The following is a 27,804-nucleotide window of genomic DNA, read 5'->3' as shown; positions in this document are numbered from 1 at the left end:
AATGTATGCAAAGTGGTTATAGAATTTGCTTGTTGGAGTGATCATCTTCTGTGTAATTCCATAAGATCTCAGTATTTTCCACAGGCCTGCTATATAAACATGATCAAATTCATTCTTGAAGTCAATGAAATTGATATTAAGGAGGTGCATTTCATTCTAAGCATTCATATTATTATAATATAAATATATTATATTGCAATCAAACTTCAATAAGTTTGAGTGAAATCCATACTTACCAATGTTGTAGTGATGAAGCTTCTTCATTATGCGAGCTTCATGCAACATCTGTAAAAAATAAAAAATAAAAGCAGAAAACTGAAAGATAAAATTATACAAATTCCTTCAATAAGCTGGAATCAGGTTAGGTCACCCCATTACCAAAACCACAAGATTGTAACTCTCACACAGAGATGCAAGGCCTCAGGAGCCAAGAGACAAAGATGTATAACGGACAAAGATTCTACTAGGACAGTTCAGAGGTAAGTTAAACTGTGTTGTTAGTTCAACAGTTAAAAACACCAATATCTCAATATAAACACAAACTTACAATGTCTCCATCTCCCACAGATTTTGTCAACTTCAAAGCAACCTGAAAGAGGCGACAAGAGATCGTATTACAACATCTCAGTTACAATTTGGGAAAATGAGTAAAATATATGATATTGGTGTGTGGTGATGTACAATTATTATATCTGTTTATACTAAAGTCAACGTCGGAGATAAATGACAGAAAGGAACAATTTCACATAGACGGACGATAAAAAGGGGAATAGGTAAACGATTACATCAATACACCACAAGTGAATCTAGTCGAGTGTTAAGAATTGGAAGGACAAAACATTGAGGTACAAGCGATGAGGGAGTGGGAGGGGGTGAGGAGCAGTGATGGGCATCAAAGTGTGAATTGAGGGGAAAAAAGAAAAGAAAAATCAATGGTAGGAATGAAGAAGCCCCCTCAACTTTGCATCCAGTGATTTTCCACATTATTTTTGGTGATATTTGACACTCAACCATCATCTGTCACAGATTACACATTATTTGTTCATTGCAATCACATCTATGATGTAATTTTTTGCAGGAGTGATGTGGGGCCTGCAAGTCAAAACAAAAAGCATCGTTCATCTCATCAGAAATAGAGAAGATACGATACATTCAGATGCAGAATTTCCCGATCCCTTTGCTCTCGTCCTTCTTCCATGTGTCTCCCCGTCGTGTCCCTCTACACTGCCTGCTGTCTGTATTTTCCACCGTGTACAGTTCTGTGTTCTATCTCGCTCTCCCACAAACTGTTCCATCTCCCAGAAAGTGAAATGAAGACATAGCAGGTACATCACATCACACAGCTTGTACCTTTTTTGCAGAGTTGACATTCTTTGCTTTGTAAACGAATCCAGTACTTCCTTCTCCAATTTTGGAGATAACCTCCCACTCATCGAACTGAAAACAAAGGCACAAACAGAGCTTCACAACATTGCTTCTGAAATAAAATAGAATTAAGAAAGAGCAATCAGAGATTGCAGACCCTCGCCAGGACGTGTTTTTGGTGTTTTTTAAGGCTTTGTGTTAAAACAAATATGGCGGCCGAACCACGTGACCGATGACGTCGTTTTGTTTTCTCCACTAATTTACCCCTTGATTGAGCTCATAAAATTTCATTTTGATCGGATTAAGTTTAGTACTTATCGAATTATGACATCATAATGGAGGCACCTATGACATCATCATTAACATATGTTATTCCCCATGAAGAGTTCTTTACAATAAGCCATGTCTCAATTTTTATTATGCAGTGCTTTTGGAGATATGGAGATGCAAAGTTTTTCGGTTTTTCCAGGATGGCGCCCGTACCATGTGACCTATGATGTCGTAATTATCTTTTAAAAACTCTGCAAAAGGAGTGAAATTTTCCTGTCAAATGTCGATGGTGAAAATTTCCTGCCAATCGGACCAACGCTTGCAGAGAAAATCATATTTATTCTGTGAAGACAAACAGACAGACAGACTGAGACAGACAAATGAAAAATCACTCATGCAGCAACACTTGGCAAAACAAAACAAAGCAGAATGGCACTCAGTAGTGCATCCTTTTGACCTCAAAAATAATTAGTGGTTGAATTCAGTGACCTGATATGCAAATCTTCTTCAAATTTTAAGTTAATCGGATGAAAATTGACAATTTTAGAAATTTGGCCTCGGTTGACCTTTTGGTCCATGTTGACCTCAAAAATAGTTGGTGGTTGGTTTCAGTTCGCTGATATGAAAATCCTATTCATATTTCAAATCAATCGGATGAAAATTGAGGATTTTAGAAATTTGAAAAAAAAGTGTTTGACCTTTGGCCTAAGCTGACCTTTTGACCTCAAAATAAATTTGATTTTGTCCGACCACAAACTCTACCATTTGGTGAAGTTTCGTGACGATCAGTTTAAAATTGTGATCTGCAGGCAAGTATACGTGACCGGACAGACAAACAAACACACAAACACACACACAAACAGGAATGATCAACATTCAACGTCAATTTTTTTTTTTTTTTGCCAAGTAACAGACACACAACAAATATGTCGTGCATGGCACGATACTTGCAAAATCCCTAAAATTGGTTGTTGGTCCATGATGACCTCAAAAATAGTTGGTGGTTGAATTCAGTAAACCGACGTGCAAATCCTCTTCAAATTTCAAGTCATCAGATGAAAATTAACAATTTTAAATAATTTGGCCTATGTTGACCTTTTGGTTGATGTTGACCTCAAAGATAATTGGTGGTTATATTCAGTGACCTCAAATGCAAATCCTCTTCAAATTTCAAGTCAATTGTATGAAAATTGAGGATTTTAGAAATTGCAGCTTATTTGTTGACCTATGGCCTATGTTGACCTTTTGGCTGATGTTGACCTCAAACATACTTGGTGGTTGAATTAACTGACCAGATATACAAATCCTCTCCAAATTTCAATTTAAGCGGATGAAAATTGAGGATTCTAGAAATCTGGCCGATGTTGATCTCAAAAATACTTGGTGTTTGAATTCAGTGACCAGATATGCAAATCCTTTTCAAATTTCAAGTTAATCTGATGAAAATTGAGGATTTTAGTAATCCGAGAAACGTTGGTGACCTTTTGGCCTATGTTGACCTCAAATATGCATGACGATTGAATTCAGTGACCAGATATACAAATCCTCGTCAAATTTCAAGTCAATGGGATGAAAATTGAGGATTTTAGAGATTTGAAAAAAAGTGTTTGACCAAAAGAAACCATTTGACTTCATTTTGTCGGACCACAAACTTTACGATTTTGTGAAGATCAGTTTCAAATTGTTACATGCAGGCAAGTATCAGTGAGTGGACGGACGGACGGACGGACGGACGGACGGACGCACACACACACACACACACACACACACACACACACACACACACGATCAACATCCTTGTCCAAAAAAAAAAAATTGCCAAGTAACCAACAGACAAATGCAATACCCTCTCTTCTGGCAAGGGTAATGACAAAGCCATGTTTAAATGATTATTTCACATCAACTCGATAATCATTATCATCATGTTCATATTCATATTCATATTCATGTACCATACTCTTGGCCCGTGGTTCCCAACCTGGGGGCCATGGTGTATTTCTCGGGGGGCCATGGGGTAATTTGAACCATACTAAAATATATATATTGTTGCGGATCCGGGGTCGGCACTCCCGTTATCAATTGGGGGTCAATCCCCTGGTCGTTTTCACTGGCCGATCCTCCCGGTCCTGGAAATATGACGTCACTTCCGGTCGGTCGTAGCCAGGGTCATGGGTCAATGGTGGTATCCCCAAATACCTGCGTACTAGGACCGGCCGTAAGCGAGGAGATATTTCCACCCGGGCCGCAGCGTCAATGGATGCGCCGAGCGAAGCGCGCTGCGACTCGGGCCGTTATTAACAGACTACACCCGATTATAGCGGTTGGCCAAATCGTGCCACAGATATTCAATTGAAAGAAAGGACGAGAGCGATCGAATGAAGAGAGAAACCAAAGGTAAAGAAGGTACACAGGTTTATTTCTCTTCTACAAGAGGAAAACGAAAGGGCAAGAATATACAAAAGAGGCAAAGCAGGACACAGGGCAAGCTTATCTATACGGTCTTACTTATTCATACGCCCAGGACAATACAGACACACTTACACGGGTGGGAGATGGCAATGGTAGGAATGGCTGGAAGGATGAGACGGTCCAAGGAGCTGGCGGAGCAGGAAAAGGTCCGGGGATGACGGCACGACGTCGAGGTCCCGCTCGAACGCCCACGCTCTGGTTCAGCGGCAAAACCCGGCCGGCAGCGCTGGTGATATTGCTGCGGCGAGCGCACCGATTCTCGTACGCACAAAGGAATGTTTGGGCCAACAAAAGGTTCTCCGTGCACGTCTGTGCTCCTCCCTCTCCTCTACGTGCTCTTCTCCTGTCTCATCTGCGTGCTCCCTCACTCATCTCCGTAAGCAGTCCCCGTGACCGCTTTTATTGCTCGCCGCACGAATCAAGCCGCGTCTCTGAGGGCACGCCTCCCGGTCGACTCCCCTCAGCCTTGGTTAGCCGGCGAGGGCTTACCGGCCACGACCTTGATGGTGAGATGACGTGGCCACACCTCCATCTTGGCGCTCTGCCTCCTTTTTCGGGCTTTACCTCATGGCTTATGGCGTCTCACACGGGCCAGTGGATCCAGTTGGCAGAACTTTGGCACCAATGAAAGGGCGGCTGCGCCGCCAGATGAATGGGGTTGCAAGGGGCCTAGGTTATTTGATTAATGCAACGTCGATTCAACTATTGGAAACACAGCCTTAACTAAACACATATTAAGGAAATGTCTATTGAGAGGTCCTATGGTGTCCTGCCTGTTGCAATGTGGACTAGCTTGGGTGCGACCTTTGACCTTTACAAGAAATGGGGATATTTACAGGAGTATTTACAGGGAATTATTTACAATGGAACTTTACAAACAATTTACTAAGTGCAGGTTCTCAAAACCGTTACAATATTTTTTTTTTTTTTATTGTTTTGAATTTGATATTGTTTTGATTTTTACTTATTACAGATTTGACGTTATGGCTTCTGGGAGTAAAAAAAGAAAGTATCTTGACGAATACATAAAGCTTGGATTCACATCCATTACCGTGTCTGGCCAAGAGAAACCACAATGTGTGCTGTGTCACAAGGTTTTGAGTCCTGAATCCATGAGGCCATCCAAGTTGAAGTTGCACCTCGAGACAAATCACGCACAACATGCAAAGCAGGATCCCGAATTTTTCAAGCTGCTTGAAAATTTTTAAAGCGACAGAAGTTGGATGAGGGAGGAGCTTTTCAACAACAAAATGTAGCAACTGTCCAGGCTTCTTATGAAGTTTCTCTTGAAATTGCAAAGAAGAAAAAAACCCACTCAATTGGGGAGACACTCATCAAGCCTTGTACCCTCCTCATTGTCGAACGGGTTCTCGGCAAGGCAGAGGCTCGCAAAGTTGAACAGGTGTCTTTATCGAATAACACAGTGCAGCATCGTATCCGTGACATGTGAAACAACAGATCATCCATGAGATTAAGGTGGTGCCTTTTGGCTTGTTTTCTTTTCAACATGATGAATCAACCGATGTTAGTTCCTGCTCCGAACTACTGGCATCCGTTCGCTATGTCAAGGAAGATGATATCAAGGAAGAATTCTTGTTCTGTAGTGCCCTGGAAACAATGACAAAAGCTAACGACGTCATGGAAAAAATGAAGTCGTTCTTCGATGCGGGAGAAATTCAGTGAGAGAATGTATGCGGTGTCTGCACTGACGGTGCTCCTGCCATGCTTGGTTCCAAATCCGGATTCCAAGCAAAAGTGAAGATGCTGGCACCACAAGCGAAAGGAACCCACTACGATTCATCGCTATGCCCTGGCTTGTAAGACTCTCCCTCTCTCATTGAAGAAAGTTATTGAAGTCGTAATCAAGATTGTTAACTACATCAAGGCAGGGGCTCTCAACACCCAAATGTTCAAGGAGCTGTGCAAAGACATGAACGCGGAACATGAAACGTTGCTGTACTATACTGCTGTATGCTGGCTTTCAAAAGGGAATGTTCTGAACCGCGTCTTTGAACTTCGTGCGGAAGTCAAACATTTCTTGAATCTTCAAGGAAAACATGACCTCCTGCAGCATTACGACAAAGAATTGTGGAACGAACAACTTGCTTATCTTGCTGACATTTTCGAGCAGCGGAACCAGCTGAACCTCAAGCTCCAAGGAAGAGCGACTAATATTATTCTTTTCCACGATCATCTCAGAGGATTTGTTGCCAAGCTCCAAAACTGGCACAGGAATGTGAACACAGGAAACATTGCCATGTTCGAAAGAATGTCTGAATTGCAAGACAGCATGGGAAAAGAGCTCAATCCATAGTATCTCTCCCGGGCTACTCCCTCCTCCGGTGTGATAGACCTGAGCCTCGTCCTGGAGGCGGGGTTGCTATCTTTATCAAAAACTCTCTTCCTCACTCGCCCTGCACTGCACTCTCTCCACCTCACCCCCAGGAATACCTCTGGCTACGGCTTCCCCTTCACTCCCACCTCTTGTTCATATGTGTGTTGTACCGTCCACCAAACAGTGATGACTCCATCTACATCTCGCTGTCTGACGATATGGACCAACTTCTATCTACTCATCCCAACTCTCTCTTCCTCATATGTGGTGATTTCAACTGTCATCATGCCAGTTGGCTGGGTGTGGGTACCTCTCTCACCAGCCATGGCTCCTCAGCAAAGGACTTCTGCGACTCACTGGGACTGACACAATCTGTCAATTTCCCGACCCGGATCTCAGTCAACGGAACATTTTCTCTTCTGGACTTGGTTATGACTAACTTCCCTGAAAATGTCTGCTGCTCTTCTTCTGCTCCGATCGGATCATCTGATCATGTCCTTGTTAAAGTGGACATCTCTCTGACCATCCTCAGGGAGCCTGCTCAGCGTCGACGAGTCTGGCATTTCACTCAGGCCAACTGGCACGGTCTTCAAGCAGCCATCAATCATCTGGATTGGTCTCCCATCTCTACCACCTCTGACATCAACTCATCCTGGGAATTCTTCCAAAGTAAATTGCTCTCTCTCATGCACAGATTTATCCCATCTCGTCTTCAGTTGTCATACCCTTCCTCCCGTCCATGGTACACGGAATCTTGTGGTGAGGCTGTTGCCCAGAAACAACTTGCCTTCGTCTCCTGGAAAGCAAATCCAACGGAAGGAAATCTCATTTCCTTTCACAAAGCCCGAAACAAGCGTGTGTCCACCCTCAGGAGAGCCAGGAAACAATATCTTCACGTTCTCAAGACCGAACTCTCTTATCTGTCTCCCTCTTCCAAATCCTGGTGGCGTCTGGTCAAATCCGTTTCTGGTGTTTGTTCCCCCTCCATCCCCTCCCTTACCTCAAACGGCTACACAGCTGACTCCGCACGTGAAAAAGCTGAATGCCTCAACTCTGTGTTTGCCTCTAAATCTTGTGTCCCAAACCCATCCCTCTCTGTACCCACCATACCCAGTCGTACCCTGCTGCTCCTGGACTCCGTGTCCTTTCCTCCTGACAAGGTGGAAAGGTTTCTGTCAACCCTCGACTCTGATTCTGCAACTGGACCCGACGGCATCAGCCCACGGGTCCTAAAATCCTGCTCTGCTGCTCTATCTCACCCTCTCTCTGTTCTCTTCACCCTCTCTTTTGCTCAAGGTCAACTGCCATCTGCTTGGAAATCAGCCAACATCACCGCTTTGCACAAAAAAGGTGCAAAAACAGATCCTAGCAACTACAGACCAATCAGCCTTCTCCCAATTATCAGCAAAGTCATGGAATCCATCATTGCTTCGGATATGAAATATTTCCTCTTCTCCAATGGCTTGATCTCTGATCATCAATTTGGTTTCAGACCAGGTCACTCTACTCTGGACATGCTGCTTCTGCTGTCTCAACAATGGATGGAGGTCCTCAATGCCAAACAGGAAATTAGAGCTGTCTCCCTCGACATATCACGTGCCTTCGACACGGTCTGGCACCCCGCTCTGCTCACCAAACTCTCCTCCTTTGGTATCCATGGAAATCTCCATGCATGGCTGGCGGACTTCCTCTCTAGTCGTCGTCAACGTGTGGCCCTGAATGGGTTTCTCTCATCTCCTCTTCCTGTTCAGGCTGGAGTTCCCCAAGGCAGTGTTCTGGGCCCCGTGCTTTTTCTGGTCTTCATCAATGATCTCTCTGACTCTCTCGAAAATCCTCTCTATCTCTTTGCTGATGACTCCACTCTCTGCCGCTCCATTCCTCTTCCCTCAGATCGGCAGTCTGTTGCCTCCTCACTCTCTGAAGACCTGGACAAAATCACAGACTGGTCAAACAAGTGGAACATGTCTTTCAATCCTGACAAATCTCACACTCTTACTATGTCTCTCCGAAAAGATCGACTGGACAACCCTCCCATCTACTTTCTCAACAATCCTCTCCAAGAAGTTCTGTCGCTCAAGATTTTGGGTCTCACTATCTGCCATGATCTTTCTTGGGAAAACCACATTTCCAAGCTGGCCTCCAAAGCCAGTCGCCGACTGGGCATCCTCCGTCGTGCGAAGTCCTTCCTCGGCACACCTGAGATCCTCACCACATACAAGGCTTTCATCCGCAGCTCAATGGAATACTGTTCTCCCCTATGGGCCGGTGTTCCTGCCTCACACCTAGCTCGGCTTCACGCTGTTGAAACCAAAGCTTTCAGAATTATTGGAATCTCCCGCGATGAAGCTATCTCTGAGGGCCTTTCACTCACTCACCGCAGGCAGGTAGGTGGTCTTTCTGTCTTCTACCGACTCCTCTCCGGCCTTGCACCCCCAGCTCTCTCTGTGCTCTGTCCCCCAAATATTCCTACAGGTCGCACAAGATCTGCCAGCAACCCTCTGATGGTTAAACTGCCGAAATCTCGGCTCTCTGCTCACCTTCACTCTTTCATTCCTCTTTTCTCCCGCCTCTGGAACAAACTCCCTCACTCCCTTCAATCCCACTCCTCCCTCCAGGTCTTTAAAACAGCTGTTCACCACCATCTCTTATCTTCCCCCATCCAAAACCTTGATCTTTTCTACCCCCGCTAATTCACCCCAGATCCACCTTGTTTGAAATTCCAACTTCTTTCCTGGAAGTCCTGGCAGTGTCCATATGTTTTATACCTCTCCCACCGCCCCCTTCCCATGACCCCCCCCCCCCCCCAAAGCCCTCGCCCTCTCTCAGATCTCTCGATGTCTCCATGTCTCTCGGTCCCTGCTCTCAAATGTTGTGTTTGTGTCCTTCCCCCTCTCTCTCTATCTTGTCTACCGCTCCCGATGTTATATGTTTTATGTGTCGGTTTGTCTTTCTGTGTGATTAATGTTCGCTCTTTCACGAGCCTCGATCTTGTATACAAAAAAAAAAAAAAAAAAAAAAAAAAAAAAATCCCATACTGAAAAATGATATTCTTGAGCATCTGCAGTCACTGGAGCTGGAATTTCATAAGTATTTTTGTGATTTAGACAAGAATGAGGCAAAAATTGTGAGGAATCCTTTTTCCGTCAACCTTTGCGTGGAGAGCATGCCGGAGGCAATGCAAGATGAATTCCTGAATCTCCGAAACGATTGATTTGCCAAAGACACATTAGAAGAGAAGAGCTTGACGGAGTTTTGGGAGGGAATGGGTCGCTTCCCTAATATCAGCCAGATAACTATCCGGTTGCTTCTGCCATTCTCGTCTACCTATCTCTGCGAAGTGGGGTTTTCCACGCTGTTGAATATCAAATTGAAACAGCGTAATCGGATCCATGTGGAAGATGACCTCCACTGTGCCCTGACTGTGACTCAACCATGGATACCCCAATTGGTAGCTAAAATGCAATTTAAGCCATCCCACTGAGTTTTTAATTCACTTTTACGGCGCATGCACCGCGTCACGAGTTTTGATTACCTGAGTTGTTGTCGAATTGAGTTTCATTTTGTGTGATCATAACACACTGTGTTAAATACAGACATAACAGAGGTTTTTAGTTTTCACATATTCTTGACTTGGAACCTTTTCATACTGTTTTCGTGTGTGACAGTTCTATTATATGCTGTCCATAGTGTTGTTACTGATAATATTAAAATCTCATATCAAACATGCATCATTCGAGCGACGTTGCTTTGTTTGCTTCTTCCAAAAACGATGTAGTTGGGAGCCAGTAAGGAACAGAAAAAAACTATGGAACTAAATGTTCATGTTGGCCACTTGGAATTCCTCATTTTCTGTGTAATAATTTACCGATTCTCATACAAGCAAAATAGCCAATTAAAGGAAAAAAAACACCTCTCAGAATGCACCACAGAGCACATATAAATCAAAACATTTCTGGGGGGCTTGCCCCCAGACCCCCATAGCCTGCTTACACACGCTCTGCCGCTCGACCCTCGCAAAAAGGGAGATGGGTGCTGGGGATGTGCTCTGGGAGCCAAGGGGGCCATAACACAAAAAAGGTTGGGAACCCCTGCTCCAGGCAGAGCAGATATTTGGCCACAATGCTGGTGAAGTCGCGACTCCGGCTCAAGAAGTTAGGAAAGGAATTTGAAATGTGTTCATGGTGCCAGCGATAGTTTGCCTCCTATTTGTGAAGAACACCATGGGATATTCGATGTCCTACAACTAATTCCGGCACAAGGATGACCAGTTTAAAATCCATCCGAGGGAGGGCACACACATTGATGAATCACCCTGCCTATGAAACACAGGAATGACAGTTTATAGCTGGGCTGGGATTCAAACCCAGGCTAGGCATCTCACATCAACGACTATAAGATATCTCATGGGAACTAAAAAGAAGGAAATAATTGATATAATAAATAAATAAATAGAGTAAGACCACCCATTATGTCGTCACGCGATTATAGCAATACCCTACTTGCGTCGCCTCAACTCACATTTACGTCGCTTTATAAGCCACACCTTTGATTCTCGAACATTTTCAGAACTTGCAAGACTGATAAAAATGCCATTATACATCGCAAAGTACCAAATTGGAAGATTGCAAAATCGTCGACAGAACTACTGTACGTTTGTGTACTTGAATATAGCTGGCATTACTCAAAAACAGAGGAATATCATCGGTAAAAAGTGAAATACAATATGTGAAGTGGCAACATTAAGAACGCATCACAAGCTTATCCTAGTAATGCTAATGATAACTAGAACGACACTTCGACGTCGTGACATCGACCAATACGCCCACATTATTACATCATTACACATACAGTACTTGTGCCATGTTTCATATAAATCCATTCAGCTGTTCTCAAGTATCACCTTTTTAGCTGACATGACATATGACCTTACCAAAATCACAAAATCACCTCATTTCTCACATTTGATGAAAAAATGTAATCAGTGCATCTTCGCATCATTATACATACTATTATGTCGGTGGGGTAGAGGAATATCTGGAGCCAGGTAGATCTGTATAGGAAGGTATTCGACTGTCGCGATAAGGAATCTACCTGTAATAAGTTCTATGTTAGTCAGGTTTGCCGGGATAAGCTGTATTGATGTCCCCACTACGAGGGAGCAGGGCGTGCTATATAGTGCAGGGATTATGGATAAAGATTCCTTTGTTCGTCGTCCCCTCTGTCGTCAAACCTTTGTCCCTTATGGCAATGCACACCTGTAAACACTTAGATAGGCCCTTTAGCGCACACAGTAATTAAATCCCCTTCCCTTACAACGACTTTGGAAGAAGCCAGATCGGGGCACCGCCGGGTGGCCGCCGTCAGCTACACCACCAGCTAGGCCTAGCAACATCGCGTGACACGAGCTATGACCACGCCACAGGGAACATGTGATTGGAGGGAAGGCGATAGAAGGTTCGGTGGAAGGCACTGGTTGGTGGCGCGCCAAGGCTGACGTCACCGCCCAGGTTATAAAAGGGCGCTGCAGGACATTTTTCAGCAACTCCAGCTCTAGCTCTGTCTCTTGCACGATATCTCTCTGTGCTTGAAGCTCTTGCGCTTCTTCTTGGTCTTGAGAGGTCCTGGTGGTCGTTGGTTCACCATATGCGTGGTGCAGGAGCGAGGCTCGGTGCTGTGAATGGGCGGGACCTCGTGTGCGAACGGCGAGGGGTTTGGAGCGAGGGCGTTGGCTTGGGCCTAGCGAAGCGTGCAAGGCGGACGGAGGGTTTCTCCGCACCGGAGCTTGGAGCCATGGTGGATACGAAACGACTACAGACGGACAGTTAAGATGCACCACATTTCACAAATACACACCATAATGCTTATTTTCCTTTCATTCATTCCTGTGTCCTGTTGTTGATTCTGGTGTGTGGGATCCCAATGTAGGATTTAGTTTATTTGATTGCCGTCACGTTTCATTGTATCGGGTCCGTGAATAAATCTCTATTTTTGTACATTCTAATTCGTTGTTCGAGTTCATTAATTTTCCTGCAGGATCGAAGCTGCCGTCGGTTCGCTGAAGGTAAGCGCTTTTGCCGCAGCTTCCACTTCCCTTCTTCTTCCCGCGCTACAGAAGTAAAATCCGTGTTTGATCGTCGCCTCCAGTAAAGCCATTTTGGTCCATCCGCGGTCCTTGGTGTTAACCCTGAGGGATTCGCATGACAATACTTATATCAAGTTTAGGCAAAATCCCATCACCGATTCGCAAGTTAGAACAGTGACAGATTTTTTTTACTTAACGGGACCTCTGACCTTTGACCTCTTGCCCCAAAAATCGAATCAATAATTCTTCAAATCATTAAACATACCTGTGCCAAGTTTGAATTAGATTGCTTTCGTCGTTCTCAAGTTCGACACCTATCACAGACTTTGACCTTTGACCTCTTGATGCCAAAATCAAATAAGTTCATCTTTGTATCAAACGATACGCACTTGGACCACCTATGGTCAGAATCACATCACTGGTTCACATGTTATCACGGTAACAGGATTTTTACCTAACATGACCGATGACCTTTAACCTCATGACCCCAAAATCGAATCAGTTCATTTTTAACTCATTATACATACCTGCACCAAGTTTGACTAACATCCCTTCAACCCTTCTTAAGTTAACGCAGTAACGAAATCCTATCACGGACGGATCCACAGACGTACGTATGGTCATATGGACGGAAGGACATCCGGACGGACAACCTGAAAACATAATGTCTCTGGCGACTTCGTCGGTGGAGGAATAAAAATTATTTTGATTTAAATCGTTTTGATAATCGTCGGACATTTCAGGAAAGCATCCGTGACACAAACCGAGCAATTACTGGAAAAAGGTAATTGAATGTCTTGCTTACCACGACATGCCCCACATCGAACTCTGGAAGTACTCTATTCTTATAACTGAAAGTACGCTTATCATCTTCACCATGACGGGGAGAAGATCCTGGAAAGAAGAGGCAAAATGAACATAAAACAGATATTGAGACAGAAAAAGATCAATGGAGAGAATATCACCGTGTTCAGATGTGTGTACATTGTGGAAATGAGACATCAATTTCATCAATGAGTCTTTGTCTTATTCTTTGCCAGCCAAATGTTCACAAACCATATCCCTTCCTAAGAAGTCAAGGGCTCAGAACATGCAGAATTGACCCAAGTCTTTCAGGAACTGGTTGGCGAGGCCTGACATGATTGTATTGGGTAAAGGCAGGAATTTGTAATTTGCTCAGGGTGCCGGCGTTGACTTGCCAACTCGTCATGAAAGACACCATGAGATGTTTAATGTCTCTAAACTAATGTGACCAGACAGAATACCCAGCACAAGTTCCTTCAGAGGGACCACACATTTGTGAGCAAACACACCACCTGTGAAGCACCATTTGATTTACTGGAACGGATGGAATCACCAGGAAGGACATTGATCGAGCAATGCTTTCCACAGTTGGAAGCGAGGGGAAGTTGACATTTCTGGCATCAACCCTTCGTCGGACCAAAAAAGCCAAAAACAAGTACAGATAGATTCAAACTACACCGCCCCCATGCCAAATAATTAAATATCCTACGGTGCGGCATTGCTGGGGTGCCTCCGGCGCCCGGCAATACCGCAGTGCAGCTCATAGAGACTGCATTGCAAGGGAGAGGTGTACAATAAATTGATTGATTAATTGTATAATTAAAATCAATAAAATATTATCACAAAATATTTTCTTAATCAATTGGCGAATAGCAAAACTAAACCACTCGTGCTTCATCCAAAGATGTATCTTTTAGAAATTTAATTAAATAAGTCATTAATAAAAAATTAAATAATTAATTGATTAAATCAATAAATAATTCATCGATTAAATGATTAATCAATAAATCAAAAATATCCTTGATAGCCACATCACTTGGTCACTGTCATGTCCAAATATTAGCTTCCCAGCTCAAAAGGTGCCTGAGATATTGGCCAAATGAGAAAGAAAATAAATAAATGATTAATAATGAAAATAAATAAATAATAATCATTAAAAAATTAAATTATTAATCAATTCGGTCAGAGAACACATAAACCACCACCATTTCATCAGAATCTGTAACTTTAAAAAAAAAATTCTAAGTCATTAATCGAATAATTAAATAATTAGTCGATTAATTGATCAATTGATTAATTAATAAATCAAAAATAGCCTTTGCAGCCAAATCACCAAGTCATTGGCATGTCCAAATATCAGCTTCCTAACTCAAAATGTGCCTGAGTTAATGGTCAGAAGAGAAAGGAAATTTGATTAATTAAATAAGTACTTAATTCATCGCTAATAATTTAAAAACTCCACAATTAATTGATTATTCAAAAAACAAAAAATACAGTTTTGACAAAGGACTTGCTCACGATTGTGCCGAAATTTCAGCTTCCGAGCTCAAAGGATGGCAGAGATATCGCCCGGACAAACAAACAAACAAGAAAACAAGAAAACAACAAAGAAAGAAAACAACCAGAGTGAAAACTGAGTACTCCCTTTCAGCGTGCGTCACTGCTGAGCCCCCTTCGGTGCCCGGCAATGACGTTATGCAGCGCCTGGAGATGGCATAGGAAAGGTGCGGTGTGCAATTATCATAAAATATTTTCTTAATCAATTGGCTAATAACATAACAAAACCACTACTGCTTCATCCGAAGATGAATCTTTTAGAAATTTAATGAAAGTCATTAATAAAAATTTTAATAATTAATTGATTAATCAATAAATAATTAATTGATTCAATGATTAATCAATAAATCAAAAATATCCTTTATGGCCACATCACCTGGTCACTCTCATGTCCAAATATTAGCTTCCTAGCTCAAAAGGTGCCTGAGATATTGGCCAGATGAGAAAGAAAATAAATAAATAATTAATAAAGAAAAATAAATAAAGAACAATAAAAAATAAATAATTAATTAATCAATTCGCCAATAGAACATATAAAGCACCACCATTTCATCCGAATCTGTAAATCAAAAAAAATAAAAACATTAGTCATTAATCAAATAATTAATCGATTAATTGATTAATCAATAAATCAAAAATAGCCTTTGCAGCCAAATCACTTCGGGCACCATGGCCCCCTTTTTGAAGCAATGTTTTATGGCCGGATGCCCTTCCTGCCGCCAACCCTGTTAGTCGCCTGTTGCGACACACAGGGAATTACCAGTGACCTGGTACTCAATTTGCCGACCTCGGAAGGGTGACAGGCCTTCAACCCCCCTGGTGTTACTTCAGCGATCAACAAGGATTCGAACCCAGGATCCTTGGCATGTCCAAATTCAGCTTCCTAACTCAAAAGGTGCCTGAGATAATGGTCAGAAGAGAAAGTAAATGTATAAGAGTGCCAATTAATCGCTAATAATTAAATAACTCATCAATTAATTGATTAATCAAAAAACAAAAAATACCCTTTTTGACAAAGTACTTGCTCACTATTGTGCTGAAATTTCAGCTTCCCAGCTTAAAGGATGGCTGAGATATCGCCCAGACAAACAAACAAACAAACAAACAAGAAAGCAAGAAAACAAACAACCAGAGTGAAAACCGAGTACTCCCTTTTAGCGGGCGTCATTACCGAGCCCCCTTCGGTGCCCGGAAATGAGGTTATGCAGCGCCTGGAGATGGCATAGGAAAGGTGCGGTGTACAACAGTCCGACACAGGGCCTCACGTGCAAGACTAGCTCTTTATTCGAAAGTGCACGATCAGTTTGAGAAGCAAAGCAGACTGCACAGTTCAGAGGTAAATTCACTACATCTGTACAGCCTTGTAGCTGGTGTTGGGCCTAGCCCTGGTGTTGGGCTAGCGGCTAGGGTGCCGGCTTAGGATCCTAGGATCCTGGGTTCGAATCTCGGTCGATCGCCGAATTAATGCCAGGGGGGTTGACTCAGCCTGTCATCCTTCCGAGGTCGGCTAATTGAGTACCAGTTCACTGGTAATTCCCTGTTTGTCGTTGAAGGCGGCAAAAAGGGTTGGCGTCAGGAAGGGCATCCGGCCGTAAAACATTGCTTCAAAAAGGGGACCAAAAAACAACAACTACCACGGTCCCCGAAAAGGCCAACCCCCGCTTTGCGGGGAAAAATGGCCTCTAAACGGTGGTTGTACAGCCTTGTAGCTGTGATGGAGGTGCTGGCTCGGAACGTAAAGGAGGGTTTACCGTGGGAGTTGTTGTATACAGATGATCTGGTGTTAATTGCAGAATGTATGGATGGACTGAAGGAGAAGATGAACAAGTGGAAGGAATGTATGGAGACAAAAGGTCTGAAGGTGAATATCAGAAAAACGAAGGTGATGGCAAGTGGTAAAGCATGTGGTGAGGTAGAAAGAACTGGGAAGTGGCCGTGTGCTATGTGCAGGAAGGGTGTCGGAGCGAATTCCATTCAATGTACAATGTGCGCTGAGTGGGTTCATCAAAAATGTAGTGGTTTGAGAGGGTCATTAACCAGTGTGGCAGCTACATTCAAGTGTAAGGTGTGCACAGAGGGAGCTGCAGATGGAGGAAATGTTGAGTTGGATCTTGGAGATGGCGTGAAGCTGGAAGGTGTGAAAACATTTTGCTACCTCGGAGACATGCTGAATGGAGAAGGTGGATCAGACTCGGCAACGCTTGCGAGAGTGAGATGTGCATGGAAGAAGTTTCGGGAACTGAGTGGCGTGCTGACGAGGAGGGGAGTGTCGTTGAAGATGAAGGGAAAGGTGTATGCTGCATGTGTGAGAAGTGTTATGATTTATGGGAGCGAGACATGGGTAATGAACATAGAGCAGCAACCAAGGCTGGAAAGGGTGGAAATGCGAATGGTTCGGTGGATGTGTGGAATATCGTTGAGAGAGAGGAAGACAAATGATGAATTGCGAAGGATGATGGGAATAGAGCCTGTGATGGATGCTGTGAAGAGAAACAGGTTGAGATGGTTTGGTCATGTGTTGAGGAAGGATGAAAGTGACTGGTTGAGAAGAGTGATGGAAATGAATGTAGAAGGAAATGGAGGACAGTGAAGACCGAGAAAGACTTGGCTAAAGAGGGTTGAAGAAGAAATGCGGGTGAGGGGGTTAACAAGGAGAGATGCAGAAAATAGGGCAAAATGGAGAAGATTGTCATGGGGACCGCAAAGCTAACCCCCGCTCTTGCAGGGAAAATGGCCTTAAAATGCCTGTTGTTTGTTGTTGTTGTTGTTGTGTACAGCCCTGTTGGACACAGTATAATTTATAAATGGTGGATTCTCTCCAGGAAAAGGATAAAGGAATAATGGTGGAAAAAACACACAAATATGCATCTGAAACAGTGTTGGACAACAACAAAGAAGGCAAATTTATGTTTGTGGAAGGATGTTAATGGGATTTATATTTTCGAATCAGACAAAGCAGGCTTTTTCCATGTTCTATTTAGCACAAACAAGACTGTGGAGTACCAAGCATCATTGGCTAAGAAGGCAGATGTACCGTTGATGCAGTGTCCTCAGCTGGTGATGAGAGGAATTTGGAATTCGCCCAAGGTGCCAGTGATAGCTCCCTCCTCTTTGTGAAGGACACATTGACGTGACACTATGTGATCTTTAACACTCACCACCTCATGCTGGCAGACGGGACACCCAGTTTAACCACCATCTCACGTCATCCATCCTCCTGACCATGATCTTTCTGAACCGCATTAACCCTTCCCAACCCAAACCTATTACTTGCTTCCTTTGAGCGTTTCCTCCACCTCAGTGATCATGCCGTTTTATATTTTCATTTTAAATTAATTTGCTCTCTCACCATCATCTGGTACCGTCTACAATCCAGAGATTGCCTCTTACGGAACACCATTCAAATGTTTATTCAGCAGCTGTATCTTTAACTTCCTCATCTATTCCATCATCTTGTCTGTCCATTTTAATCCTTGTCTTCCTCCTCTTCCATCAATATCACCAATCAGTATTGTTTTGTATTGCTTGAGGTGATGCTCAGCTTGGCCAAATATTACACATCGGATGCCTCTGCACTAAAGTTACACCTGTGACCGAGTGGAGCTACTAAAACACCGCCATGGCGTTCCTGGAGGATCAAAACAAAAAGTCTGGAGCATTCACGGGAAAGATTACTGTGATGAGAGGAAGTTGTTTGTATCACTGTCATGAGGAACAAGCAGGCACCACCAGCAAATTGAAAAAGAAACAAATCAACAACAAACATTTTCAGGTCACTCTTGTTGTACTTGTAAATGAGACGATAATATATTTTGTGAAAAGATTATTTCTCAAAACTCACCAGTTCGCAGCTTTTCCCCAGCAGATACATTTGTTACTTGGGGTTCAGCATACTCTTCCTCAACAGATTCATTTATCACTTTAAGCTCAGCATTCCTGCAGAAAAGAAAGATTTTGTAAAGCTGTCGTTAAATAAATGTCACAAATAAGAAAATGTGAGAATAAAAATGCAGTCAGGCAGGTGAAAAATCAGACTGCATCAGGTATTTGTGTTTTCTACATGCAGACAGCAAACACCACCACTAACTACACTGTGCTACCCCACCAAGCATCTTCAAATACAGTTGACAATGAAGCCAAGAAATGTCACGTGTAAAGAGGGGGTGAAGATCACTAAATATATATTTTTAACCACACTTTTTTCTTTCCCCTTCGTGTCGCAAGCTCCTACACTCACCTCTGAGCTGTGTAGCCTGGGATAGAATCCCGGGTCAGCAATATGCTGCCATCCTGGTAATTCACAGAAAGGATGATTCGTCAATGTGTGCCTTACTTCGGATGTACGTTGAACCTGCCTGCAAATGATGCTTTCCACAGCCACGTGCATTGTACTAAAGAAGATCTATCTGCATCTCAAAGAAGGAAGTGCTTTAATGGGGAGTCGAAACAGCCCAACATTTAATCAAAATGCAAATTTCAAATACAGTGCTCACTTCCAGCAATCCTCCACATTAGTGAGCGCTGACTTTGAAAGTTCAAGATTGGATGCACGAGGAAAGTGTAATGCATGTACTGCATCTAAACATTAAGAAGTTTATACTAAGAACTAACTGGAGGAGTGATAGGAACCCAAGAGTGGCTGTGAATGGGAAAGTGTCTGCCTGGAAGGATGCAAGTCATTGAGTACCTGAGGGCTTTGCTAGCGGGGAGGGTGACTGTGACACCCTGCAAGGACTAAAAACAACACCTGAGAAAGGGTCGATGAGCTCCCTTCAGTAGCCACCAGCCTTCCAGTACGGATATGGGGTCTTTTGAAATACACCCAATGGGTGTAGGAAAATTAATTTTTCCACTGGCCTAGATACCCCCTCCTGCACAGTGGCCCTGTGAAGACGTTTCCTCGTTTCAGGACTAGATGAAGGTTTTGCCAGTTTTTCCTTTTCTTTTTCCTTGTAGCTCTTTCCATGTAGTGGCTTTCAGCCTTGTTTTGGGAAAATAGTTTTTTAATGCCTCTGCCCTTGAAGGTGGCCGGAGGCATTATGTTTTCGGGTTGTCCGTCCATCCATCCGTACGGGCTAAACCTTGTTTTTCTCAGCAACCACGTGCCCGATTGAGACGAAACTTTGAGGGTAGGAGTGGCACCCATGCAGAATGTTTTTTATGATAATTGTGACGTCATAGGTGACGTGGTATGGCAGCCATCCTCGATTAAACGCAAGTAATTAAAAAATTATTTCCCAGAAACCGCTGAATGGAAAAATTTGAAACCTGGCACATTGTCAAGTACTCCCAATGGAGAACAAAAGCATGATAATGATGTCATCATTGGTGAAGTGGTATCCCAGCCAAAAATGTTTTAATTGAATTCCTTATCCTATAAAGAATATAATTAATTGAATTCCTTATCCTTATCTGTGATCTGTGATCTGTGAGAGGACTTCTCCGGGCTCTGTGCCCCTTCACTCCTACCTGGCATGGCTCTGAGGTACTCCACCGCTAGGCTTCTTCAACTCAACAACCACTCCACTCCGCCATGCATCTCTGTCATCAAAAACCACGGACTCCTACGACGACCCAGATACATCCATAGAGGCTCCGGTCGCAAGTTTGTATATTCCCAGGCAGGTCACTCCATCCCCTCACTCTGGTCAGCTGAGCACACTCTCACCCGTCGACTACGTCATCACAACAACATACACGAACGCGCCCCCTGTCTGCAAGCCCTGGCAAAATCACCCGAGTCCATCCACACCATAAAAAGCAATATGAAGCTTACTCTGTTCAATACCCGGTGCCTCAACAATAAAAGCCACATCCTAAACGACTTCATTCTGGACAATAAACTGGACTTTCTCTGTCTGACTGAAACCTGGCAACAACCTCTGGACTACCTCTCACTCAACCTCACTACACCCAATGGTTACTCATACATCAACAAACCACGCTCGGAGGGCCGAGGTGGTGGAATTGCTGTAATACACTGACAGGACATCAAGACCAGCCCCGTCTCCATCTCATCTGCTCCATCATTTGAACACCTGGCTTTTAAACTTTCTGGTCACACACAGTCAGTCATGGCAGTTGTCTACCGCCCTCCCAAACCACACCCATCATTCCTGTCTGACTTCTCTTACTTTCTGACCCAGCTCTGTTCCTTCTCCCCCTCAACCCTCCTCCTCGGTGATTTCAATATCCACATGGACTCCACTGATTCCGCAATAACCGCTGACTTCATTGATATTCTTAATTGCTTTAACCTCACTCAACATGTCAACTTTCCCACCCATAACCGTGGTCACATTCTGGACCTTGTCTGTTCTATTGGACTACATCTACACCATCTCTCTGGCTCTGACCTCACTCTCTCCGATCACTTAGCCATCACTATGACCATCAACATTCCCACCCCAGCACTAAGGCAAAAACGCATAATCAACTTTCGTAAGCTAAACTCTCTTTCACCTACCTCATTCTCATCTTCCCTCTCCGAAAAACTGTCCACCTCTCCCTTCGTTGATTTGCACAGCCCCTCTGACCTCACTGACTACTACAACCACACTCTCTCCTCCTGCCTTGACCAGCTTGCGCCTATAAAAACCAAAACAGATTCCTTCACCCATTCTGCTCCCTGGTTTACCCCTGAACTCCACCTGATGAAAACCCGTGCCCGCCAACTGGAAAGACTCCGTAATAAAACGGGTCTCACAATCCACTCCGAAGCCTACAAAGACCACCTGCAGCATTACAAAGATGCCCTTTCCCACGCCCGCTCCACCTACTAATCTCAAATAATCCACTCTGGCTCCGGAAACCCAAACGCACTCTTCTCCACAATAAACAAACTCCTCAGCCCCCTGGATACCACCACCCAGTCATTCACAGTCGACAACTGCATTTCTTTCCTTTCATTCTTCCAAAGCAAGATAGACAACATCTACAGCAGCTTAACCACCACCGCACCTGTTCCCCCTCTAACCATCTGCCCGCCCCCCCCTTATCCTGCCAACCCCTATCTCAGTTTTCCCCAGTCTCCCCTACTGACCTCTCTGAACTCCTCACAGGAATGAAAACTGCCACCTGCACTCTGGACCCCATCCCCTCCAGCTTTGTTAAGGCTTGCCTTCCTGCTCTCTCTCTCTACTTATCACTGCAATGATAAACTCCTCCCTGTCTACTGGCATCGTCCCACCATCCCTCAAAATCGCTGCTGTCACCCCATTCTGAAAAAACCTGGACTCAATCCTGACACCCCAAATAACTTCAGACCCATCTCCAACCGACCCTTTCTGTCAAAAGTTTTGGAACGCGCTGTAGCCACTCAACTCAAACATCACCTCTCTGCCAATAACCTGTATGAAACATTCCAATCCAGATTCTGCCTCAACCACAGTATGGAAACTGCACTCCTCAAAATCACCAACGATCTTCTTCTCTCCTCCGACGCCGGTAACCTCAACATGCTCATCCTTCTCGACCTCAGCGCTGCCTTTGACACCATCAATCGCATCAGCCTCCTTACCCGACTTGAAACCACCTTTAACATCACTGGCACTGCCCTTTCTTGGATCAAATCATACCTCTCCGACAGGCACCAGTTCATCTCCATCAATAACTGCAAATCCCCCACCGCTCCCCTCCCCCAAGGTGTCCCCCAAGGTTCAGTTCTCGGTCCCCTCCTCTTCATCCTGTACCTGTTCCCCCTTGGTCACTTTATCTGTCGTCATGGTCTCCAATTCCACTGCTTTGCCGATGACATCCAGCTTTTCATTTCTGCCAAGTCAATTTCCACCGCCACCCACTCTGAGACCTGGTGTTGGGCTAGCGGCTAGGGTGCCAGCTTAGGATCCTAGGATCCTGGGTTTGAATCCCGGTCGATCGCTGAATTAACGCCAGGGGGGTTGACTCAGCCTGTCATCCTTCCGAGGTCGGCAAATTGAGTACCAGTTCACTGGTAATTCCCTGCTTGTCGTAAAAAGGCGACAAAAAGGGTTGGCGGCAGGAAGGGCATCCGGCCGTAAAACATTGCTTCAAAAAGGGGACCAAAAAAACAACAACAACCACGGTGCCCAAAAAGGCCAACCCCCGCTTTGCGGGGAAAAATGGCCTCTAAAGGTGATTATATTTTATTTTTTACCCACTCTATCCTGACAAACTGCATCACTGAAATAAAATACTGGCTTCAAATCAACTTCCTCAAACTAAACTGTGATAAATCCGAAATAATCATTATTGGACCAAAAACGCTCACCAAATCCACCCACAAATTCACCCTCAACATCGACGGTATCCCAGTACCACCTCCCCTCACATCCAGAATCTTGGCATCATCTTTGACCAAACCCTCTCCTTCGACAAACACACTAAACAGATCACCAAGACAACCTTCTTTCATCTGAAAAACATCGCCCGTCTCCGTCCATCCCTCTCCTCCACAGCTGCAGAAACCCTCATCCACGCCTTCATCACTTCCCGTCTGGACTACTGCAACAGCCTCCTCTATGGTTCACCCTCAAATATCATCAATAAACTTCAATACATTCAGAACTCCGCTGCCCGTCTACTCACCCACTCCCGGGCCCGGAACCACATCACCCCCGTCCTTCACAAGCTCCACTGGCTCCCCATCTCCCAGAGAATCCAGTACAAAATCCTCCTTCTGACATACAAAGCCCTTCATAACCTGGCCCCATCCTACCTGACTGACCTCCTACCCAGACACACTCCCACACGCACCCTCCACTCTGCTGCTGCCAACCTCCTGTCCCCCCCCCATCCGGACCAAACTCAGATCCTGGGGGGACAGGGCCTTCTCCATCGCTGTTCCCACACTCTGGAACTCACTACCTCAAACCATCAGAGACTCCTCCTCACTCACCACATTCAAATCATCACTCAAGACCCACCTGTTCAACACTGCATTCAACCCCTGATCGTCTCTTCTCCTTCCTTTCTGTTTGGTTTTTTAATTATGTATTTTTGTCTCTTTTGTCTTTGTTTTATGTACCATGTTAAAGCGTCTTTGGGTTTCTTGAAAAGCGCTATACAAAATAAGTGTATTATTATTATTAAATCTGAAATTGCATGTGCAATATCTATGACCCATTTTTATTGAAATATTAAATTTGTGACATCATAGGTCACATGGTTTGGCAGCCATATTGGATTTAACCTAAAACCTTTAAAAAAAACAACATCTCCCGAACCACCAAAACAATTGACTCAAACTTTTACGTGTGTCATTGACTAGGCATTGCGATTAAAGGATAATCAAGAAAACATCATTGGTCACATGGTGTGGCAGCCATATTGGATTGAAGGAAAATATTAAATAATTATATCTCTGAAATCGCTTACCCTATCGATGCGAAATTTTATAAATATCACCTATCACCATTGTTACATATAGTTTGAAAATGCCGATTTCGTAGGTCACGTGGTTTGGCAGCATCTTGGATAGAAAAACGTGGCGTGGCAGCCATATTAGCTTGAAGCCAATATTTTTTTAAAATCCTTCTCTGAAACTGCTTCACTGATCGATGTGAAACCTGTCATGGCTGGTGAAAATGTGATACTTGAAAACAGCTGAAGGGATTTAAATCAAACTTTTTCATTTTTAGGACAGTGAACGAGGGCATCTACCCATTGTGGAACTACTTGGAGGCATATTGGTGACGCAGTCACATTGCTCTCGTTATATATAGTCTTCAAAAACTAAAAAAAATACTCAAAGTTTGCATGTTGCCTAAGGGTACCCCAAGTATGGTTTCTGTCTGGGTAGCATATCTGTGGGAGTGGATTCAGAGTGAGAAGGAGACCCCAATTCTCTCTCCGTAAATGTTTAGTCCCACCCCGTGGTATCGGTATCTGGTATGACAATTCTTCTTCTTCTTGAATAAAGAATGTTTAATCAACTTGATAATGTGCATTCTAGTGATTCCCACTTCCAACTCCCATTCCTTCCTTTCCTCCATCAAAAAATGGTTTTCATTGCAGTGTTACGCAGAACGTATCACGGTCTGCACTGGGGTAGTTGGTTACCTTTATATCCCTGTGCACAATTTCCTGGGAGTGCATGTGCTCAACAAAAACAGCAACAGCAAACGTTAAATGAACGACACAAGAATTCCAACATTTCTTTTCAGAGCTAAGCACCACACAATACACTCCACGACAGCACACATCTCACTTACACCGTGCATCCACCTGCATCGACACCTCATTGAGACCTACGGGGCCAAGCCTGTTTACATGAGGGTGAGGAACGAGTCACCAACACGCACCAACTTCTTCCTTTATGTCCCCTTTTCTATATAATTCCCCCGGATGAACGTGGCGCCCACCTGTATTTTGTTTAAAGCCGGTTGTACAAGGGGTTTCATTGAATGCTAAGGAGAGGATTGTTTCTTATGTCACACTGCATTCTCTTGAAAATAAGTGCCTGTTTAATGCAAGATTTCTTGTTTCCAAACCTGCTCGATTGTCTTTCCTTCATTGGTTAGACATAGCATACAATAAATAGAAGGGAGGTTGTGCCCCACTGATTCACTATGCTAGTCCAGCCGGAATCCCACATACAGTTTCGCTCAGCCGTATGTAACAAAAAGATAAAGGTGGGAACCGAGAGCAGTCACTATCTGACGTAACTAATTAGTCACCGAGAAAGTAAAGTGACAGTTAGCCGCAGGGATTCTGCCAGATTTTAATCACCTTGGATGGCGGAGTTGTCCACGACTCGTCGGCTTCAGGGTCTTACGTCAGGAAGCATTCCGAGAGAAGCCACCCCATACCAGGAGATGTACCCACAACAGATGTTTGTTCATCCACTGGTGATGTTTCTGCCCCTCCTTCACAATATTCTCATCTCCATGCACACCAACACCAGCCCAACACTACCTCAACACCCAACACCTTCTCCGTGACAAGTACATGAAATGATTAATTTAATGAATGTGGTGTTCATTGAGAGCAGGCATTATGGGAAAAATGGCCTCCTCAAAGTTCCTTGTATTGGTTGACAGTATTGTTCGTATTATTCTGCTATAATATTGAACAAAGAAGTCGTTGCATCCTTTGTTATGGATCAAATATTTGCAAACGAAGATTAATATTTTGATATGTCTGGTTGAAGTGGTATTCCGTGTATCACATCCCTCTCCTCAGATCAGGTACCTCCTGACGCTTGTCATTTGCACTTCTCGATGGACATTCTTACAACCTTAAACTTCATCTTCTTCTTCAGATACCTCTCCCTAACTTTTTAGTCTGGCTGTGGGACCAGGTGTGGCACAAGGTTTTCACGGATCGGTTGACCAATCGTTTTGTTGACTGGCAAGAATTTGTCATTTGTTCAGGGTACCGGCGATAATTTGTCAACTCTTTACAAGAGACGTGTCAACCCAGGTTAAAGAGCTCAGGGAATCACTCAGCCCTGAAACCTCCAAACAATGGTACAGAAAATATTTAAGGAGCAAAATGTGATCGAGGTACGACAGGGAGAGTTTGAATTTCCTTAAAGGAATACCATTTCTATTGCGAGCACGTTTCATGCCAGGTCATTCCAAAGGGATATTTTCTCTTACTCACACGTCAGGTGCAGTGTCACCACAACACTTGTTCTTCTTATCATGTGTGGTAAACTTTTGCCTAGGTTGAAAAAGATTGAAAAGTCAGTTTCTTCTACATGTGATGCGGTAGATACATCCTAAAACAAGTTTAAAAAGTCACGAGGAGGAAAATAAATTATTTACTTCAGACGCTTCCAACAACTGATTTTCTTTGTCTTGGATGGTAAAGACTTGTTCATCTTTGGTTCCCTGCAAAAGAACAGAACTCTTCATCGACAACTGAATACAAATGTGCTAAATCGGATATCATTCCAAAGGGATATTTTCTCAGACTTACACGTCAGGTGCAGTGTCACCACAACACTTGTTCTTCTTATCATGTGTGGTAAACTGTTGCCCAGGTTGAAAAAGATTGAAATGTTATCTTAATGAACACGATTAAATAATTAAATAGATATATGTGGGAAAATTACATTCCCAGACCGGGAATCGAAGCCAGGTCGTCTGGAAAACCGTATCAGTGCTCTGTCATCTGAGCTATCTGGGCGACCCTGACTGAGTATGCAATTTTCCCACATATGATTGCCACTCTTTCCTTCAATGCTTCCGGGACACTCGCTGCCAACCATAGGAGAACTAACGGCCTGAACACGAGAGCTGGAAGGTGTGAAAACATTTTGTTACCAAGGAGACATGCTGAATGGAGAAGGTGGATCAGACTCGGCAACGGTTGCTCGAGTGAGATGTGCATGGAAGAAGTTTCGGGAACTGAGTGGCATGCTGACGAGGAGGGGAGTGTCATTGAAGCTGAAGGGAAAGGTGTATGCTGCATGTGTGAGAAGTGTTATGATTTATGGGAGTGAGACATGGGTAATGAAGGTAGAGCAGTAACGAAGGCTGGAAAGGGTGGAAATGCGAATGGCTCGGTGGATGTGCGGACTATCGTTGAGAGAGGACAAATGATGAATTGTGAAAGATGATGGGAATAGAGCCTGTGATGGATGCTGTGAAGAGAAACAGGTTGAAATGGTTTGGTCATGTGTTGAGGAAGGATGAAAGTGACTGGGTGAGAAGAGTCATGGAAATTAATGCAGAAGTAGATGACGGGGAAGACCGAGAAAGACTTGGCTAAAGGTGGTGGAAGAAGAAGTGCGGGCAAGGGGGTTAACAAGGGGAGATTTAGAAAATAGGGCAAAATGGAGAAGATTGTCATGGGGTCTGCAAGGTTAATCCCTGCTCTAGCAGGGAAAATGGCCTTAAAATGCCTGTTGTTGTACTAGGGGTTTCATTGAATGACAGGGATAGGACTGTTTCTGATGTGACACTGCATTTTCTTGTGAATGCCTGTTTGCCTGTTT

The 27,804-nt window shown here is 43.9% G+C and overlaps 2 long non-coding RNA genes across 2 annotated transcripts; both read right to left on the bottom strand.

Moving 5' to 3' along the window:
• Positions 1-547: 547 nt before the first annotated feature.
• LOC144889026 (uncharacterized) lies at positions 548-13,397 on the bottom strand. The gene is made up of 3 exons (XR_013621536.1): positions 13,327-13,397; positions 1,351-1,437; positions 548-589 (listed from the first exon to the last, which is right to left on the bottom strand). It is a non-coding gene; the product is annotated as an uncharacterized LOC144889026 (long non-coding RNA).
• Positions 13,398-18,722: 5,325 nt separating this feature from the next.
• Positions 18,723-26,716, bottom strand: LOC144889025 (uncharacterized). Its single transcript, XR_013621535.1, has 3 exons — positions 26,630-26,716; positions 26,466-26,525; positions 18,723-18,818 (listed from the first exon to the last, which is right to left on the bottom strand). It is a non-coding gene; the product is annotated as an uncharacterized LOC144889025 (long non-coding RNA).
• Between the last annotated feature and the right edge of the window lie 1,088 nt (positions 26,717-27,804).

This window comes from Myxine glutinosa, unplaced genomic scaffold (assembly GCF_964187855.1).
Source record: "Myxine glutinosa unplaced genomic scaffold, kmMyxGlut1.1 SCAFFOLD_586, whole genome shotgun sequence".
In the NCBI taxonomy this organism is placed as follows: Eukaryota; Metazoa; Chordata; class Myxini; order Myxiniformes; family Myxinidae; genus Myxine; species Myxine glutinosa.
The sequence above is the reverse complement of the archived record's forward strand: the minus strand, read 5'-3'. Positions and strand labels throughout refer to the sequence as shown.